Below are 5,967 nucleotides of genomic sequence, written 5' to 3'. Positions count from 1 at the left end.
TACAAAGCTCAAATATCACATCATTTCCAGTTTACTGACCGACAAGAATCAACTGAGCGGCCTGCGGGTGGCGCTGTCCAGGGAGAGTATAAATACTCGGGCACGGGCCCAGCTTGCGCAGGGCATTCTTAACAGGAACTAGTGAAGGACACAACTAGACCTCCATGTTGTAAAACAGTTGATTAAAGCTTTGTTTAACGCTTAGACCAAGTGCCTAGTAGTTTTCTTACATCAATGACACACTGCAAGTGCTTATTAGTAAGATTTCAAAATCTGGTGTACAATTGTACGTCTTGCATTACACAATTGACCCACAGTAATGGATGCAGTACAGGTCCCCCATTGTAACCATATGCTGCTCCGTACACATCACGTGCCAGCACTCCCTGAGCTGCTCTGATTGAGCGCTGGCGACTAACGTGTATAGAACAGGCATCCAATCCGCTGATGTGTTTCTGCAGCAAGCACCATGAGACATCTCACTGGCCTGAGCATACTCTGCAGGGTTGTCGAAGGCTTTGGCGGAAATATCTATAAGTCTCCGCCGCTTTCTCCCGGTTCTTCGCTCTGGCGATGGCTGCACACACGGGTGTGCTTTGGAGAGGGCGGTGACATCGAAAATCGTTCAGCGTGCGTCAATTAGCAGTCGCACGACGATTGACGTCACGCTCCTGCTTATATTATTATATTTGAGGCAAGCGCAGGCTACGGCAGCCCTGCCGACCTGCCCAACATGGCGGCCGCTGCGTTCCGTGCTGGAAATGGGCGGAAGCGAGGCAGTCGCCATTTTTTCTTCAAAATCAGCCTTCAAGGCCGGCGCTACCACGGAAGACAGTTGAGGCCAATTCATTAAATATATTCAAGAAGGATTTAGATATATTTCTTAAGGCTAAAGGGATCAAGGGATATGGGGAGAAAGCAGGGACAGGGTACTGAATTTGGATGATCAGCCATGATTGCATTGAATGGCAGAGCAGGCTCGAGGGGCAGAATGGCCTACTCCTGCTCCTATCTTCTATGTTTCTATGTTTCTAAAGGTTCCAATTTGTAGGCCCAAAACTGTACACAATACTCCAGCTGTGGTCGCACCAAAGCCTTATATAATTGCAGCAAGACTTCCTTGCTGTTATACTCTAGCTCCTTGTAATAAAGGCTAACATACCATTTGCCTTCCTAATTGCTTGCTGTATCTGCATGTTAACTTTCTGTGTTTTGTGTACAAGGACACCCAGGTCCCTCTAAATATCAACATTTCCCAGTCTCTCACCTTTTGAAAAACATTCTGATTTTCCATTCTTCATGTCAAAGTGGATAATTTAACACTTCTTCACATTATACTCCATCTGCCACCTTCTTGCCCAATCACTTAACCGGTCTATATCCCTATGTAGCCTCCTTATGTCCTCCTCACACCTTGCTTTCCCACTTAGCTTTGTATCGTCAGCAAATTTAGATATATTACACTCGGTCCCCTCATCTAAGTAATTGAAATAGATTGTAAATAGCTGAGGCTCAAGCACTGACCTTGCAGCACCCCACTAGTTACAGTCTGCCAACCCAAAAATTACCCTTTATTCTTACTCTGTTTTCTGTCTTTAACCAATCCTCTGTCCATGCTAATATATTACCCCCAATCCCATATGTCCTTATCTTGTATAATAACCTCTTGTGTGGCACCTTATTGAATGCCTTCTGAAAATCCAAATATACTACATCCACTAGTTCCCCCTTATCTACTCTGCTAGTTACACTTTGAAAAAACTCTAATCGATTTGTCAAACACGATTTCCCTTTCATAAAACCCTGTTGACTCTGCCTAATTATAATGAGGAATGATATTTATGGATTGCAAGGTGCTTGCAAGATTTTGGCTACAGATTTCTTTTCTTCATGCTTTTGACCATTGAAAGGTAACACCTGGAGTGTGGCTGTTGGGAGTGTGAAGCTGGAACATGTATAGAGAGTAAGCACTGGCCAATGGTCAATGGGAGGATGGAAGGCTGCCAAGAAAGATTCTATGGCCTGCTCTGGCTAACGTTTCCATTATTCTGGTCATCAGTTACATGGACAGAGACACAGATATCTATTGTGAGGGAGCACTGGGCAGCGGCTGTGAAAACACTCCGCCTGGTTGTGCCAGATGGTGAAGCAGAGAAGGCCCCAAAAGGCAAGTACAGAAGCATTTTTTGTGGGGCCAGGAGGAGCCTTTGCCAACCGGGCTTTCCCCTCCTCCCTGCTTCCGCGATCGGTACCGCTTCCCTACCGCATCCCCCCCAATTTATCCAGGCTCAGGATCTCCTGCCCGCCGCTACCAGGAGGACAGCTGGCTCGCTCCGCCTCCCGAGAGTGAGATTCTCCCTCTACGTCTTCTGACTGGGCGGTGGGGGCGGTGGAGGGTGGCGGGGCGGTCAGGGTTATCAATTTCAAAGTGCGAGGAGAGACGTAAGGCCGAAATCTCTTTATACAGAGGGTTGTTGAATGCTTTGTCACGGAAAACAGTTGGGGCAGCTGTCAAGGGACGATCTGAAGAAGTGGATAAATATCTGAAGTAGAGGAAGTTACTGTACGAACACTGGGATTGATATCCTGACAAGAATACTCATCAAGGGTGTTAGAAGACTTCTTAACCTCTTCACCTTAGCTGCTTGTCAACAAACCACCTGGGCTTTACCACTCAGTCCATGCCCAGGAGTTAACCATACCTAAAATTCAACTCTCCAATTCTCTTATATTAACCAGTTCAGATTATATTAGCATTTACATTCAGCCATGATCTTATTGACTCACCGAGCAGCCTTGAAGGGCCAAATGGCCTACTCCTGCTCCTATTTCTTACATCACCAACCACCCATCAGATTCTAAGCAAGCTACTGAGTGATTGAATGAACCCTTTCTTGCCAATCATCAAAGAGTTTTTTTTTTGCATTGCCTGAAAGGGCGGTGGAAACAAATAAATTGGTAACTTTCATAAAGGGCGACACCCACACCCCTGCCATCTTAACCCCCTTCCTACATTGTTAATGCCGGGCGGGAGGCTTAAAATCTAGCCCTTTGGATAGCTGATAAGTTAACAGTATTGGATAGCCAGTTTATTGAATAGATTATGGTCTATACCCTTCTAATTAATAATGTCTTCAGAACTTATGAGTTGGGGTGCACTGGTTGCCTCGCCTAGTCTACTAAGACTTCAGCGTGCTGACTTCTGTCTATAGGCATGCTGTCCTTTCCTCCGAGATCCTATTTGCCTTTATGTTTCCATGGAATGAAATTCAGCCAGGTTCTATAATTGACGGGTCATTTGCCTCACCAGATTACAGCCCGGGTAAAGAAGACATTGGCCCATAATTTCCGATAGGGGGCTTCCGGCGTGTGGATGCCTTCTATCGGAAAAAAATCTGCGCTCTTACCTGAGGGCTCCCGAGGTCCGGATACTTCCGCTCCTGGGGCCTCTCCACAGTCGAAATGCGCAGGGCCCACGTATCCCAGGGGCGCAGGCAGTTCACTGGGATCAGAAGGGCCATGGAGAACCAATGGGAGAAGGGAATCTCCCTTCATACTTTTGACAGATAGACCCGTCAAATATTTGAATGGAGATCACCCCAAAAACACACTAAAACATTAAATAAATTTTAAAAAAAACCATCACCTATTTAAAATGAGTTAAAATTACAATAAATTAAATATTTTGAACAAAAATTTAATTTTTTGCAAAAAATAAAAGTTTTTTGCAGGGCTAAAAATAAACTTACCTTTTTTAAAAGTATTTTAAAATTATAAATGAGTGAAATTAAAAAAAAAAAATTTCTCAACTCTTATGCTGGCAAAAGCAGGCGTAAGATTTCTAAGGTTTTTCTACAGGTGGAGGTTCTGCGGAAAGCGGAACTTTCCCCCCCACAGAGGCCCTTTCCCAGGGCAGGCGTGGGGTCTGTCAAGAGGCTTCGCATGCCTGAAACCGGAATTTCCGATGTCCCTACGGGTGTGTACACAGCCCGTACACACCCGTAGTCATCGGAAAATATGGGCCATTATCTTCCCAACAGTGACCAGAGCACCCATTCCACCTCCAAGTGCCCAACCCGCCCACCGCCCCCCTATCCCCGCACACAGGCATCTTTAGTACAAAGGCGCCCAAGCTTTTGTGTTCATGGATTGCAAGGTTTAAATTCACGTTGCTGTTAACTTGTATATCTCTCTTGCTCATGTGTTCTTGCTCAAGCCAACATCCCCAGCATCGAAGCTTTGACCATGCTCGATCAGCTCCGATGGATGGGTCACATTGTCCGCATGCCCGATACGAGACTCCCAAAATAAGCGCTCTACTCTGAGCTCCGGCACGGCAAGAGAGCCCCAGGTGGGCAGAGGAAATGCTTCAAGGACACCCTCAAAGCCTCCTTGAAAAAGTGTAACATCCCCACCGACACCTGGGAATCCCTGGCCCAAGACCGCACAGAGTGGAGGAGAAGCATCCGGGAAGGCGCCGAACACCTCGAGTCTCATTGCTGGGAGCAAGTGGAAGCCAAGCACAGGCAGCGGAAGGAGCGCACGTCAACCCAAGCACCCCACCCACCCGCCCCGTCAACCACCATCTGCCCCACCTGTGACAGAGACTGTAGGTCCCGCATTGGACTCATCAGTCACCTGAGAACTCATTTTTAATGTGGAAGCAAGTCAACCTCGGTTCCGAGGGACTGCCTAAGAAGATCTCTCGAGTGGGAAATGCTAACAAATCATGGCGTTCTCACTTGTAATCTATCCACCAATTGAAGCAACGGGGCTAAGAACCTCCAACATTTAAACCAGACAAAGAAATATAAGCCATGGATCAGTGGGTAGCCCACTCGCCCTTGAGCCATGAAGGTTGTGGGTTCAAGTCCCACTCCAGAGACTTAAGTGCAACAAAGCTAGACTGACACTCCCAGTGCAGTACTGAGGGAGTGCTGCACTGTCGGAGATGCCGTCTTTCGGATGAGAACATTGAATCAAATGGACAAAAAAAATTCCCACAGCACTATTTCAAAGAAGCGCTGGGGAGTTCTCCCCAGTGTTCCTGGGCCAATATTTACCTCTCAACCAACACCACAAAAACAGATTATCTGGTCATTATCTAATTGCTGCTTGTGGGAGCTTGCTGTGCGCAAATTGGCTGCCGCGTTTACCTACATTACGACAGCGACTTCAAAAAAGTTCTTAATTGGCTGCAAAGTGCATTGGGACGTCGTGACAGGCGCTACAGAAATGCAAGTCTTTCTTTCTTTTGGAATTGTCTGGGCTTCGAGGGGCCGTATCGTCCTGGATTGGCCGGGGGGGGGGGGGCCGCGTGTGGCCCTCGGGTCACAGGTCAGACACAAGCCTGCTTCAGAACAACCTCCCGTTTTGCGCGCGGGGAGAGAACACCAAGAAGAAAGATAAACCCCAGCTGTTTTATTTTTGTATTACAGTAAACAAGTCCATTAAGAGTAAATCTTGCACACGCATTTATTTTCCCTCTGACCGACAAGGGGTCTACACTGCTCAGCCAAGTGAGTTTTCACCTTACCACAGGACCGCATTCACTACATTACCCGAGCATTTTCAATTAACTCCTAGCAGCATTTCTGACAGCATAATTTGCCTGACTCGTCATTTCCAGGATCAATACAAGTACGTTCTGTTACTGCTGTGAGAGGGGCCTACATAACTCGTTGGTCTCCCTCTCCAGGTGACACAACACATATTAGCCATGTGCATCGATCAATGGGGAATTCTGCTGCACCTCACCCTGGTTCTGCTGGCGCTCAGACTCTTATGGTCGTGATCTATGCTTTCTATAAACAGCTTGTGAAGCTTTCACGCCCAGCAGGCATGTTTGAGCGCAGCAATGTATTTTGTGGCAGTCACCAGACAAGGTGATTTACAGTTCCGCTGCGATGGCAAACTATTTATATCCCTTTTGACAGATTTTTCTGGCCTCCATTTTGAGGAGGGCGC

The sequence above is a fragment of the Somniosus microcephalus genome, chromosome 1 (assembly GCF_052327205.1).
Source record: "Somniosus microcephalus isolate GS21.2 chromosome 1, FLI_Smic_1.0, whole genome shotgun sequence".
In the NCBI taxonomy this organism is placed as follows: Eukaryota; Metazoa; Chordata; class Chondrichthyes; order Squaliformes; family Somniosidae; genus Somniosus; species Somniosus microcephalus.
Note: the sequence above shows the minus strand (reverse complement) of the source record.